Source organism: Lissotriton vulgaris, chromosome 5 (genome assembly GCF_964263255.1).
Source record: "Lissotriton vulgaris chromosome 5, aLisVul1.2, whole genome shotgun sequence".
NCBI classification, from domain to species: Eukaryota; Metazoa; Chordata; class Amphibia; order Caudata; family Salamandridae; genus Lissotriton; species Lissotriton vulgaris.
Window position 1 is genome coordinate 1,008,857,564 of NC_141693.1, and position 16,315 is coordinate 1,008,873,878.

Here is a 16,315-nt window from a genome sequence, read left to right on the forward strand (position 1 = left end):
GTTACATTTGTTACAGGGTCGCGCATTGGAAAAGGGAGTGTAGGTTTAACCCTGATAATGCTAATGGAAATGTACAGATGCAGAAAGGAACGCAGATGCAGAACATGCCAGTTGAAAATAAAAATGCTGCACAAAAACAAATTATGCAGATACTGGTCCCACAAGCCCAAATGATCCTGCAAAATATGGAAAATATCCGAATTAATTTAATCCAGATGCCAAAAGAAAATTTTAATCTTTTCCAGACCCAAAAATCGAAATACATTTCAGTAATTAAATGTTCAGTTTGTGATATTTCCCAATGACGATGCCAGAGGATGACTGCATGCTTGGCGCAGGCTTCGAGGTAGACCGGAGTGGTCCAGTCTTAAAAGTGAGGTGAATGGCCACCCTGTATCATTTTTTTTAATAAATCCAGGTGCTACCAGATCAACTTCACACCTACAGGACAGGAGCATCTATTATTCAAATATAAACTCTCTTGATAGTAAAGAGTTATGACTTAGATTTCCATAATCGCTTTTAAACGTAACATTTCCATTATTTAGAAAAATTGATATACATCACATATATAAATCATTTGACCAAAGGACGAAACACGTTGGCTAGGCTGATTGTTTTTTTTTGCATCTACAAAAGAAAAGAAATAAATCAAGATGTGGGACATCAAGATTACATGATTCCTGTGCATCACTAATGAATATTCATGTGATTTTGGTCAAATGTGTTATATATGAGATGGATATAAATTTTTCTCATTAATGGAAATGTAAAGTATAAAAGCGATTATGGACAGTAAGTCATAACTCTTTACTATCAAAGAGAATATATATTTGGATAATAGATGCTCCTGTCCTGTAGGTGTTAAGAAGCTTTCTTTTAGTGGTTCAGTGGCAGTTAGATCACAAACAGTTGAGTGTCTGGGTCTAGTTATTGAATAAATGCTGACGAGTACTAGTGCTACTGTTCTATAGCCTTACTGTCTTTCCCCTATAAACAAAAAAGCTACCAGATGTACTGCTTGGACTATGGAAGTCCCAGACCTACCCCTGTCAGGAAAGAAGATCCAAGTTGAAAGAGTTTCAAATAAACAAATTACAAAGCAAGTCTCAGAAAAGAAACCTGTTAAAACAGGTTCATTTGAGGTAAATCACCAGTTCGCTGTTTGTGATATGAGCTCTGTGAATCTTTTAGGGAAAGATTTATTGTGCAAGCTAAATTTTACAATGCATTGCACACTAGAAAGTGTTTAATTCCAGATTCATGAGGAGAATGTGGAATTTGAAATTGCTCATCAAAAGACAGCTGTACGATTGCTCGGCTTTCTTTTCAGTGCCATTGCACGAAGACAGATAGTTTCTTTTTTTCTTTATTTGATCAGAGTGTTTTGGCCTTCTGCCAAGACCTGCATGGGTATACGGAGAGTCCATCCATCTTAATTTATATTTTGAAAAACATGAGAAGCTTGTAAGCAAGACACCATTGACTTATTGAATCATCTATCTGAGAATGGACAAAGTGTCTTTGAGTAAACTGCTGTACTGTCAAAAAAAGTTATATAGTCTGGGACACATCACTGAGAAAGGAGATAGAAAGGCGTCACCAGAGTGTGGATGCATTTCTACAGTTGAATCCAACTCAAACTCAGAAAAAAGTCAGAATGTTTTTGGGAATGATTGGCTACTGGAGACAGTGGATACCAAACATGGATGTGTCTGATTGCTTCTTTGTGACAACAAATGTTTAAAAGCCTTTCTGAAGATGAAAGAAAAACTTTGTTGTGCCCCAGCACTAGGAATGCCAAATTTCAGTAAAGAGTTTACATTATTTTGCAATGACAGATAATTTTACAACTTGACAAGAGGGGCTTTTTGCGCTTATAGTGTTCCTATTAGATGAAAGGTCTATCTAGCTTAGTACTGCTCAAAGGTTGAGATACAGTCCCTTGTCATAAACTGTAGAGATAGGCAAAAGAATTTTGTCTATATAATGAATTTTAAGTAATTCTCCTCCTGAGCAATTACTCAAGCAATATCTTGAGATCAATTCACAAAGAGCAACCAATAAATATCAAAACAAGTCGGAAGAAAACAATCCAGTGTATTTCAAAAACTTCTTCTTTATTTTTCTTCGTTTCCAGACACTCAGTACTTTTTCTTTTCTTTTCCTTTGCCAACACGTGTTTCGTCCTAACTAAATATAGTTAATGGACTTCGTCAGGGCTAAAGAAAAATTAAACAATTATAAAAATTACTAAAATTCATAAAAGTTTATATGATAAAATATCATCAAATATAATACTTAACATTTTCTAAAATTCTTTCTGCTGTACAATAAGAGGTCTATTATGGTGGAACTCACTCTTTAGAATTGCAGAGCAGTACAGTTAATAATTCATACATCTGGGATGCTCCCATCCAGAGACATTAGTAGTAGTTTTTATCCTAAAAAAGTCATACTCATATTTACAGATTTGTCAAAGCATATTATAAAGTTTCCAACAAATTCTTAAAAAAGAGAGGAATCAGTATCATCAGCAATTAGACAGTCTATATTTCTCATGTAGATGGCTACACATCAGACAATCTCATATTTACAAATTTGTTAAATCAAACTATAAACTTTCCAACAAATTCTTGAAAAAGAGAAGAATCAGTAACAGCAGCATTTAACCTGTCTATACTTCTCATGATGTAAATGGCTATATATCAAACAATCTCATAGTCTTTTTAACACAGAGGTATATATACGTTTAGATGCTAGACTCACCAATGAATATCTTTACTCTATAGTATTGGCGAGACCTCAGACGATCACAAATTGAGAGTTCCTAGAGAGTACATATAGTTCCATTATTGAGGGTATGGGTCCACAGTGTTACATGTAATACAGACTCTATAATATGTATTCATATTCATCTAAGTTTCAAATTTAAAAGCCCTCCTGATTACTAAGTTAACCTGAAATCATTGGATAGTATTTAAAACCCTATTATCATAATCTTCATATTAAAGCCCTCATGTATAGAGACAAACCCTTATGGGTGATGGGTATTTAAACAAATTTCTACACCTTTTATATTTAATGTTCTATTGGGGAAGGTTCACGTATCTCAAAAGGGAACATATAACTATTGGTGAGGTGGGGGCCCCTTGGGGGGCTGTCCAGATACGTTTATGTTTACCTGAGGTCACACCCCTCTGTTTAAACAAGCCAAAAACTGTTCCTATTCATTCTCCCCATACTAGGCTGATTAGTTGTCTAGTCATTATACAAAAGTATATCAATATTGCGGCGAGCCCAATGTCCCCAGTCCTAAGTATTAAACAATAAGACAGAGTAAAAAATGGGGCCAATAGTACCTTTGTAGGACGATGTCCACTAGGTACCATTTCTTCTCATTATCTTCAATATTCAAGGTTAAGTCACATAGAGTCTATAAAAAGGAAGGTCTTATTATAGCCAAATTATTATTAGCTGCCTGGTACTATATTCTTAACATTATCCTAGTCACTCTTACCGTGTAAAGCATATATGTGCCTCGATTCAAGGGGGTCCTGGTGTAATCGGCGTCTAGCATCGGCGCCATATTTGTTAGGGGCTTTTATACCATCCCTTACTTCAAAAGAGGAGGGAAAGGGGATTAGCTAATATTAAGTTACTAAATCGTAATCTACGAGTTGCGCTGTACTTAACGCTGTATACAATAAATTATATATGTTGCAACGTGCTATGACGATATTTATTAAGTAATTTCCGACGTCCTTTGAAGTACACGTTATTTTATCGAGAAAAATATCTAATATCTGTCATATCTTGAATTCAATTCCGATTTAAATTCTAGAGTATATATACATTATTAATTTGATAGCAAACATCTTTAAAAAGGATCGTTACAAGACGGTATCCTAATAAATCATTCGAATTTATTGTACAAAACGGGCGCCATCTTAGAGTGGCTAGTTGAACCCCTATGTAATAGTGATTTAAGGTATATTTGTGCAATCCCTCACTTACAAAAAGGGGGGAGAAAGGGACTTTAACTAGTTTTAAATCACTAAATCGTAAAATACAAATAGCACTGCACTAAACGCTATGTTTAATGAATTACATAAGTAACAATGCGCCATGATGATCAGACATTAAATAAAATTCCAGACGTCCTTTATAGTATGCGTTATTAAGTGATAGTATCTGTCCAACCAAAATTCAAATCCCGATTCAAACTCTCAAGTATACATACATTATTAATATTATGGAAAACAATTTAAAGGGAATCATAGTCAACCGGTTTCTTAACAAGTCCTTCGAATTTATTATCCAAAACGGGCGCCATCTTAAAGTGGCTAGTTAAGTCCCGGAATAATGGTAATTTAAGGCTCTTACTGCCTACTGCGACTAACGAGTCAAATTCTAATCAATGTTATTAGTTGGTCACTAATATAACTAATCTAATAAATTACCTGTTCACTTATAAGGCGTATTTCCTAATTCATATAACTCAATGTCCAATAGTAGGAGACATGATATCAACATATCTTAATAGGTGTACCTAAAAATCCAATAATAAAGAACTAGATATCATCATTTCCAAGTGCCCTCCAATAATCTATAACCTTTCTACTTAATATCTATCCCCAAACAGTATTTGTAAGTGAATACATATATAAAAGCCCTCTAGTTAGGACTAGTTACAGTCTAATTCAATATTAATTCTGAGATTGCTAATAGTGTATCAAAGGGTAATACCAGTATAGTGATTCTCAATATTACACATTTACCTCTTCATGGGCATATCAAGGGGTAATACCAGTTAAGTGATTCTCCAATGTAACATGTTAAACTCCTGATAGGCTGATTATATTATATCTAACAGTCTCAAATCAACCCAGGAAATATTGCATCTCATCGTCAATATTAATCCCGTGGGTAACCGCCTTTAGCCTAATGATCCAACGTACTTCAGCCTGTCTCACTCTAAGCTCTCTGTTCCCTCCTCTTATGTTGGGCGGAATACATTCTATACCATGGAATGAAAAACTTTTATTGGTACAGTTTAATGCATGAAGACCTATAGGGTATTTTGGGTCCATGTTTTTAAAAGCCCTATAGTGTTCCGCTATGCGTTCCTTCATACTTCTTATGGTGCTCCCAACATAGATCTGCTGGCATTTACATATTATTATATATACCACATACTTTGTTGTACAATCAAGATGTTGTCTTATATAATATTTATTGGATCCATTATAGGTAAATTCCTTTATATCCGTGCAGGCCATTCTGCATAGACTACAGTTGTTACATTTATATGAACCAATGTTATGTTTATGTAACCAAGACGGTTTTAATACCTTGTCTCTTAGGTAGCTCGGACTAGTAATATTCCCCAAGGTTCTGCCTTTTCTATATGTTATTCCAGGATTTTTTGGTATATATTTCTGTAATAACATATTAGACGTGAGAAGGTGCCAGTGCCCCACCTCACCAATAGTTATATGTTCCCTTTTGAGATACGTGAACCTTCCCCAATAGAACATTAAATATAAAAGGTGTAGAAATTTGTTTAAATACCCATCACCCATAAGGGTTTGTCTCTATACATGAGGGCTTTAATATGAAGATTATGATAATAGGGTTTTAAATACTATCCAATGATTTCAGGTTAACTTAGTAATCAGGAGGGCTTTTAAATTTGAAACTTAGATGAATATGAATACATATTATAGAGTCTGTATTACATGTAACACTGTGGACCCATACCCTCAATAATGGAACTATATGTACTCTCTAGGAACTCTCAATTTGTGATCGTCTGAGGTCTCGCCAATACTATAGAGTAAAGATATTCATTGGTGAGTCTAGCATCTAAACGTATATATACCTCTGTGTTAAAAAGACTATGAGATTGTTTGATATATAGCCATTTACATCATGAGAAGTATAGACAGGTTAAATGCTGCTGTTACTGATTCTTCTCTTTTTCAAGAATTTGTTGGAAAGTTTATAGTTTGATTTAACAAATTTGTAAATATGAGATTGTCTGATGTGTAGCCATCTACATGAGAAATATAGACTGTCTAATTGCTGATGATACTGATTCCTCTCTTTTTTAAGAATTTGTTGGAAACTTTATAATATGCTTTGACAAATCTGTAAATATGAGTATGACTTTTTTAGGATAAAAACTACTACTAATGTCTCTGGATGGGAGCATCCCAGATGTATGAATTATTAACTGTACTGCTCTGCAATTCTAAAGAGTGAGTTCCACCATAATAGACCTCTTATTGTACAGCAGAAAGAATTTTAGAAAATGTTAAGTATTATATTTGATGATATTTTATCATATAAACTTTTATGAATTTTAGTAATTTTTATAATTGTTTAATTTTTCTTTAGCCCTGACGAAGTCCATTAACTATATTTAGTTAGGACGAAACACGTGTTGGCAAAGGAAAAGAAAAGAAAAAGTACTGAGTGTCTGGAAACGAAGAAAAATAAAGAAGAAGTTTTTGAAATACACTGGATTGTTTTCTTCCGACTTGTTTTGATATTTATTGGTTGCTCTTTGTGAATTGATCTCAAGATATTGCTGGAGTAATTGCTCAGGAGGAGAATTACTTAAAATTTATTTTGCAATGAGATGGAAGGCTGCTCTTTCTCAGTGCTAACTAAAATGCACGGTGATGCTCGGAAAACCAGCAGCATATTTCTCAACCACACTTGACCCTGTTGTGGCATGACTACCCAGCTGCCTTAAAGCTGTTGCAGCTGTGAGCACTAGTCTGGAAAAGAGAGCATAGTGATGGGATACCCTTTAACTGTAATGGTTCCTCACTCGGTCTAATTACTATTGACACAAACTAAGACCCAATAAATAACTCATAATAGACTCATGAAATAGGAGCAGAAGATTTTGTCATCCAAGAATGTTGTGCTGAAGATGACAAATTCAGAATCCGTTTACTTTCCTGCCAATAAATGATATTGTTTGTGAAGAAGTTGAACATGACTGTCTAGATGTCACAGATTTGAGGCAAAGACTAAACCGGATATTAAGGGTTAACCCCTGAATGAGCCAGATGCAATTTTTGTGGATGGCTTATGTTTGAGAAACAATGAGAGCAACATAAGCTGTGTGTACTATAAACGATGCATTGAAACTTCATGGCTTCAAGGGGTAACCTCAGCACAATTTGCAGAATTGATTGTACTTACCAGAGCATGCATTTTAACTACTCGAATGAGAGTGACTATATTTACAGATAGTCAATATGGCTTTGTCCATGATTTTGAGAAATTGTGATCATAGAGACGTTTCATGACTTCTTCAGGACCCCTTATCAGAAATGAAGCGCAGGTGAGAGAAGTTGGAAGCTCTCCAGTTGGCTGCAGAAATTGCACAATTAAATAGGAAGCTCATCAAAATGGTAATAGCTAGATTGCCATGGGAAATAGGTGTGCTTATTCAGTTGCATAATATTCTGCCCTGCTGGCATGCACATTTAATTAACGTTTTAGATGTGAGTCTGAAGAGGACAATTCATTTTCTATGTTGATGGCAGTAACAGATGCTTGGGATGAACTAAAAAGAGTAGAGGAAAATGTTTCAAAAGTAGAACAACAAAGTTGGATCAGAGCAGGTTGTCAGTAAATTGCAAACAACATCTGGGTGTCACCTGACGGGAGAGGAGTGTTACCTTATAGCTTATTGTTTCCAATGACACAATACTTTCACGGTTACACACACCTAGGAAGGGACTCCATGATACGACGCTTTGGACAGAACTAGTACAACCTAAAGTTTAGTACACCAGCAGAAAAAGTGGGTCATTTATGGTTTACATGTCAAAATATAATGCAGGGAAAAGAACACACGTTACACTGAGACACATAGGGAGAGCAGGAGGTCCTTTCAACAGAAGGTAGATTGAATTTATAGAGATGCCTACTTGTAACGGTGCTAAGATATGTCCTGGTCATTTTTTGTCTCTTCTCAAGAAGGGTGAAAGCCTACCCAGCCAGAAGAAAGGAGTCTCACTGTAGAAAAACAGTTATTGCGAGAATTGATACGCAGGTATGGCGCCAGTTTCTCTATTATCAGATACGGGAACCCAGTTCAACAAAGTGGTCCTGAAGAGGATTTGCACAGCATTACAGATTGAGCAGAGACTGCACTGTAGCTATCTACATAAGGCTTCAGGTATAGTTGAAAAACTGAATCTGCCTGTCAACACTCAACTAGCAAAAGTCTGCTTCGACATCACTGAAATGGCCAGATGCTTTAACATTGGTGCTGATGAGTACTCCAAATATCCCTGATAGAAAGACTGGTCTATCACCGCATGAGATATGGATAGAATGTGCTATGAGGCTACCAGCTGTACCTGCAAGTGCACTTGAAAACATCACAGATGATATGATACCCAATTACAACAAAGGATTGGATGACGTGGTACATTCTGTTTCTCACCACGTTGCAGCTGCCACTAAAGAGCTGCATAAGTAATCGTGCCACAGCCTCAATCTTGATGATTGGGATGTGATCAAGAAGCGCGTTTGGAAAAGTTGTTTGGAATCGAGATCAAAAAGACCCCTTCCAAGTAACTTTGGTGACCAACACTGCTGTAAATGTGCTGGAGTTCCAAATTGGGTGCACACCAAGAAAGTGAAAAACCTGGAAGAAATTGTGCTGTTTGAACCTGAACAAAGAGCATTGGTGACTGCACCACAACCAGTTGTGAGACCACAAAGAGCAGTGATATCAAGAGCAATAGAGCAGTAACAAGAAGAAAGGGGTGAAGATTGGCAAACTAACACCAATCCAAGTGCCTTTTGTTTCACAAAGGGACAATGAAGTCTCTAACGAAGGAGAAACAGAGACTGGCCCTCAACTTGGAAATGTTACTGAGACAACATCAGTACAGCTAAAAGATCTGTGTGAAGGAACAAGCACTGAAACACGAAGGATCACCTGTAGAGTTAGTCACAGAGCTGTAATCAAGAAAGACTGAGAAAGAGCATATCAGTAGATCTGATTCCATCAAGTATCCAAGAGGAGACAGAAGCAAGTGATGAAAGTGACACAGAAGATTCACAAAAACTGAGAAGATCGAAAAGAGCAAGAGTGCGTTGTTGAAGGTAGTAACAGTCTGTGTGGTCTTACTGCCTGGACAAAGTACTGAATGTAGCAGTAGATGATTTGTGTGATATGAAATCCAATCTGTTTGACCCTCCATAACATCATCACAATGAGCATTGCTGCATAAAGATACTTGAAAAAAACAAACTTTGCAATTTTACAGAGACACTTGGATAGCCTAAACAGGATTGTTTGGAAGGGACAGACATAAATTCATAATTTTTATTTTAGAGAAGATTTACCCAGACCAGAGTCTGCAGTAGAAGAGTTGGGATAACAATTTAGAACACGGAGTAGGGTAAAAGATTTCTATACAAAGATTGCTTTGCTGAATATCTGTTCACCACAATAAGAAGCTACTTACAGAAAACTGTGCTGAACTTTGAATTTGGCTGTATATAATCTGGTTCTAGACAAGCATGTGTTGCCTTAGAAATAAGTGCAAATATATTAGTAATACGATTACAATAGTGCTAGTAGGCTTTTACTTAACACCTGTGAAAGACATTAAGTCTACCAAAATAACCAACACACCTACATAAATAAATGAGGAACAATCGAAAGCCTAATTTACAAGCTACAGAGAGAAAGATTACACAACTAATGTTTACTCTAGATTAGTACAGGAAAATGCACACACCATGGGAGCAGAGACTGATTTGTCTGTGCTCTTCTACCATCCTCAGCAACTGATGATGTCACATATTATCACATACCATTATCATATGCAATTTCCTGTAGCATTCTTCTTTCACTTGTATTTAGACAAGAACATTATGAATATTTCTATTCAAACTATGAATAATAGTTTTTTTGGAGTGTCTTTAACAGAAATCATGAATTTACACCTGCAAGCAAAACAAATGGTCACAGCTTGGTACTATTTTATGCCACATAGACCTATTGATAGTGTTAAAGCTTAGCAAAACATTTGAACCTGCTTAATGAGACCACTAGAAAGGTGTTCAATATGGCTCTAGTGGAGAGAGACTAATATAACACATAGTAAAGTTAAACATAGTGATGTTTTGAAAAATGTTTGGAAGAAAATGAATTTAGAAAGAAAATGGTTTTCCCGAAATTAAGATTAGACAGTGAACATAAAGGGAATATTTGTGTTTGGAAAAGAAAAACATTCAAATGAACCAGACATGTAGGAATTAGTAGTTGAGAACGCACATTTGAATTAATGGGAGGATCAGGGCAAATTTTACAGGGAGAAGAATCTGCGATTCCAGGAGTTTATTTTGTTGGTGGACAAGAAGCTTATTTCCAGTTACCTGCCGATTGGGAGGGAATTTATTACTTAGCTGTACTGTTTCCTAAAATACACCATTTGTTTAGTTAGATGCCTTAACAATGACACCAGCACACAGACACACTGGTAGAGCAGAGAGTGGAGGTGAATTAGCGGGTGGCATATTTAGTACAAATCATTCCACTTGTAGGAGTCATCATAAACAATAAAAAGATTCGAAAATTGTCAACTGTTGTCGATGAGCTGGCAAATAGTACTTCTGGAGCTTTATTGGTAGTAAACACTAAGCTTATAGCAATCAAGTCCATGGCTTTACAGGGTCGTTTACCATTAGGCATTTTACTCGCAGAAAAAGGCAGAGTCTGCAAAATGCTCAAATTTACTCATTGTTGCTCATTCATCCCTGATGGGAGTAAGAAAATAGAGGAATTTGCAAAGAACATTTCAGACTTGAAACATAAATTAGAAGAGTTGGAAACACATAGCATTTTAGAAAACTTAGGAAATGGAGTCCATACAATTGGAAATTAGTCACAACAGCAGAGGGAGGTATTTTTAAAGCTATACTTATGCCAATATTAATCATAGTCATGTAAGTGGCCTAGCCCCTATGAGGCTGCTAGGACTCTAGCATGTACTACTAAGAAAGCGGTATTCCTCTTGAAACATTTTATTTCATGTTTTCAATGTATCAATTCATTTCAATAATTCAACATTTAGTTAACAGTACAAATCATCATTTCATAATGCGATGAGAGAAACTGTCATTATATATAACACATAACAATAACATTTGAATTGACCCAATGCATTTCGGGACCAATTTGTCGCCAAATCATAGAGCTTTGTTTATTTTTTGTATTTGCTTAATTTAAAGGCTGTAGATATTACTTACACAAGAGAAAGGGCAGAGAAAGAAACAAAAATATTTGTACGAGAATTAGAACTAAATAATCTCATGAATGGATACCGAAAGTCATTCAAATTCCAAAGTTTAAAACGGAAAAGGCAAGGTTCAACTGATCATGAAAGTGCCCATTGAACAGAACACACATGTGGAATTAAGATAGTGTGATGGTTAAGATAACCATCAGATGGTCGATTGAAAAACATAATGTAATTAAGATGAAAGTTGATTAAAATAACAGCTGTATGTGAAACCAAACAAAGGAGATGAAAATGACATGCATTTTACATGTGCAGACTGCACTAGGCAGTTATAGCTATCAGTTTAGGGTGCAGAAACGCTTAAAAGCAAGTTAGAGGGTGCCAGTTGGGGAGTTTGAATTTAATGCACCAGCAATGCACTGAAAATACTGTAAGCAATAGACTGCACAGTATGTAAAGTATTGATATACTAAATGGCAATAAAATGTGGTTATAAAACAAAAATCAGTATAGCCTTCAAAAAACACTTAAATGCAAGTTTTTGTTTAGATAGAATGGAATTCAACAATGCTGAAATGTGCAGAACACAATTTGGAAACTTTACCTTAATGTGACAGGCTTAGAAATGTGCGTCATTATTGCAGAATGTTCGGGTTTAACACATATATATAAATTTGCTAGGAAACCCCTGATTGTGATTAACATCCTATCTATCCCATATTTCTTACAATGCTTGAATAGAATAGTTGCACATATTAAAATAGTATTTCTTGTTCATGTTAATGAAATGCATTACTTAACAATATTTGGCAAGCTGATGTTTCTTTCTTTAGCATAGTTCATTGTGTAAGCAATAAAACATTAACATTAGAAGGTTAAACTGAGTTCAATGCCTAAGGGAACAGTGGTCTATGAACCAAAAAGCTACGTACATAAGATGTCTGAAACACACTTTGTGATAAAACTCAATGCTTTTTTCTAACAGCTATACCCAGAGACCCATTGCCTTGTCCTTTTGGACCTCTGTGGCTACCGCTGCTACTGTTCTTGCTCTGCCTTAAAATTGATGTTCAATTTTGACAGACTGCTACCGCAACTTTAATATTTTTGCTCAAATTATTGAAACTCAGCTGAGTTTCATGAACTATCCTTAATGGGAAGTTTGGCTGCTTCAATTGGATTTTGAGGTTTATGCTCTTTACATCACTCTTTTCCTTTGAGCTTAAACTCTTCATGAGTGCTACTAACTTTAAATTCTGATCCTGTCATTTGTAATAGGGATTTTGGTCCCTTATGGAACCCACTTAATGCATTATTTGTTCTAATCATTCGTTTTGATGAGCTTTTTGGAAGTGTACTCAACTTATTGACTAATTTGAATAAAAATACACTTACTATTCTCTTAATTAGGAACTTTTAAACTATTTCAAACTTCCGTCATTGACTGAACCTTAGAAATGTTACTGTGATTTAATTTAGGATGATGAAATAGCTACTGGTTCAAAACAAGGTGGCAAAGATTTGTCACCTGAAGCGAGTGCCACTTTGAAACCAGCACAGTAATGGGACTTAACCTTGAACTTGATGGTAAGAAATAGTTGAACCTTATTATTTAATTTTGACCCATCTCTACGCTATAAAACAAAAAGAATTTTGAGATGAATCCACAAGATACTTGCTCCCAGGCAGCTTATTTCTTCACAGAATTTTCTCCAGTTTAAGGCTCTAAGGAAATTGCATTGGCTTTTTAGGTCTCGCCTGTCGATGCGCATGCGCATCGAGCAAGCGAGACTATGGGGGCTTATCCACTCTTTATCCACTGCAAGGAATCGTGGCGATTCCTTGCAGTGCCCGTGACTTTTAAGCTCAATGCGCATGCGCATTGAGCTTAAAAGCGCGTGCACGTCCGTCTTGTTTTACCCGCTCCGCCCCCTCCCCTTCCCGCCGTGTCGCATTTTTCCTCCCCCCTCCCCTCTCTTCCCTCCGTGCCGCACTCATTCCTTGCGATCTGGAGCAATGAGTGAATTTTAGAAGAACTTGTTTTAACGTTTCCTTCTAAATAGCGCTGATTATGTAGGCTCCTTTCACGGTGCTCTTAACGTGGTGTGCTCCAGCGTCTCACACGTCCGGTGACATCTCATCCGACGGTGTTCAAATCACACACACAGCAGAGTGTTCTCGTCTCGCGCTTCACGCGCCTCTCCTCGCGCTGTCTTTATACGCTTCCTACAGGATTCCAGTCACGTACAGCACATTGTTTCCAGCTTGTGCCTTACACGCCTCTGTTCGCGCTGCCTTTACACGCGCACAATAGAATGTCACGTACGACACATTGTTTCAAGCTTGAGCCTCTCGCGCCTCTGTCCACGTTGCTTCCACACGCGCACAATAGGATTTTTAAAAGATGCTACCAGCGAAACACTAAACAAACAACAGTAAGCACTTCTCACAAACACTTTTACCTTGCTAAAATAAGGTAAATAAATGTTGCTATACTGTTAACTTCAGCCGGAATTCAGCTACACAGTCAATAAATATTTGAAGGAATCCTAAAAGTCACAAAGTACACTGACCTACTTCCAATCCATGTAAGTTATCCAAAATGACTTCCTGCACGTCGGATTCTTTTCCGATGGGCGTCCTGCATCGCCAGTAATAAAACGAAGATCCTGTTCAAGTGAATTAAAGTAGCTTTATTCACAACCATCGGAGAGGCATGTGGCCACAGTCAAACGGCAGCTTCAACTGGTCATAGCTTCCCACACACACATTCTCAATCATGACAGAATAACATTCTTAACAGAGAATGTTAGAATTAAAGGCAAAGATACAACAACATGCATTTTTTAAGTCAACTTCATTTAATGCAGTGTTCTAATTTAGCTCTTGTAAGATACCCCAGGTGGCAATTATTTTGAAGTGTAAACTGGAGCGAGGCGACATTGGCCAGTGAAAGGAAATCTGGGCTCGAGTCCTGGCTTCCCCACTTGACTAATATTTGGTGAACCTTCCCAAATTATTTTGCTTTATTGTTACTCATTTTACCTGAATTCCAAATGTGGGACTACCAAGGAGTAAATCCTAACTTGTGTATATTTCAAAAGGCCTTCACAGATAATAACAGCATTTACCATTATTGCAGTACTCACCCTCAACCCCTCACTCACCCTCAACCCCTCACTCACCCTCACCCTCACTCATCCTCACTCACCCTCAACCCCTCACCCTCACTCACCCTCAATCCCTCACCCACCCTCACCCTCACCCACCCTCAACCCCTCACCCTCACCCTCACTCACCCTCACTCACTCACCCTCAACCCCTAACCCTCAACCCCTCACTCACCCTCACTCTCACTCACCCTCACTCAGCCTCAACTACTCCCCCTCACCCTCACTCACCCAAAACCCCTCACCCTCACTCACCCTCACCCTCAACACCTCACTCACCCTCACTCACCCTCACTCACCCTCAACCCCTCACCCTCACTCACCCTCACCCAGTGCAATAGTTCTCAGACCATTTCAGTTAGAGCTTTTAGAAATGTTTATGGCTTTTTTTATTTGTAATACTTTAGCATTGGCTACAGGAAACAAAAATGCTAAACATTTACAAAAAAAACCCATAAACAATTCTAAAAGCACTAACTCTAATGGTGCGAGACCTATTGCATTTCCAATGCTTGTTTTATTTAAGGTCCATTTTATAGTATGCAAAATTTGGTTTTCATTGTGACAATCTCTTCTGCTTCCAACCGGGTGCTCCATGGAAATAGAGTGACTAAAATATTCTGCTCAGAATCATACTGCAGGCTTGTAACACATAGGTAAGAGACAGAGAACACAGAAATTCAATTGGCTACAATGCTGATTCACTTTTGATCTAATTATATTATTGGTCTTCTATAAAAACCTGCCAAAATTAATTGTCTGAGTTCATCAGGGAGATGCTGTATGTAATTGGTCATGTTGTTCCATATGGATTGAGCATATCTCCCCAGAAGATATACACATATGGTCATTAAAGGGAATGCTTTCCAATGTAAGAAATAGTGCTTTGTCAAAGAGAAAAGGTTTTCTGGTTCTAATCCTTTATTCTTCTTGGATACAAGACCAAAGGGGACAGGAGGAGAATTGCAGGGGCCTGGAAAATAACACAATGGAAACCTTTAGTTGTGCTCCTCTGAACTGGCCAAAAGCAGTATGCACTGCTACTCCGTTAACAGAAGCAGGGACCATCTTGGAAGATGAAGGCCATGCAGTTTTTACACTTACCTGCTATTCGAGTTGTCCTTGTATATGTTTGTGTTTTGCATCTTAACTTGCCTTACAATGTCCACAAGCAATATGGCATTGGCATGCTACTAAAGGCCCACTGCTATGCCGCCACGCCAAGTCTGAGCCAACATGTAACTGCTAGCACACAACCAGTAAGGTAAAAGAGAAAATATGCAGATTTACAATGTTGCATAGATCATGTCAGTTCATCAGGACAGGTGACTGCTAATGAATGGTAAGCAGCCACAACTGCTAAATGAGGTAATAGCTTATCAGCATTTCTTCATCATCAGCCTAGTCGTGAGCATGACGCAGCTGATGTACATCATTCTCTAGTTTGGTCCTGGTCCACTACACTGCATTTCCTCATGATTCTAAGGCAAGCTCTTTTCACCAATCATCCATGCGCATCTCAGTCAGCTGAGCCTTATCTCTGCCTTGTCTCAGCAAGGGCAGATCATCATCTCCTTTGAATGAAGTCTACCTCCTGGTTTTCCAATCGGAGAGGGATGGAGCAGCAGCTTAGTAATGTGCTGCTATACTTAATCAAAGCTTTGAGATAAACAGTAATTGAGTATTCTGTTCTAGAAAAATTGTTGCTTAGTTAGTGCTACTGAGCATCCACATAGTCCACACTTATGTCAAATTAGTACCAAATGGATAGTTTTGGTGATAAGCCGGAGTCCTATCAAAAGCTGTGTCACCCAAAAAATCCAATGCCCCCGCCAAACTGAGCCTGGAAAATCT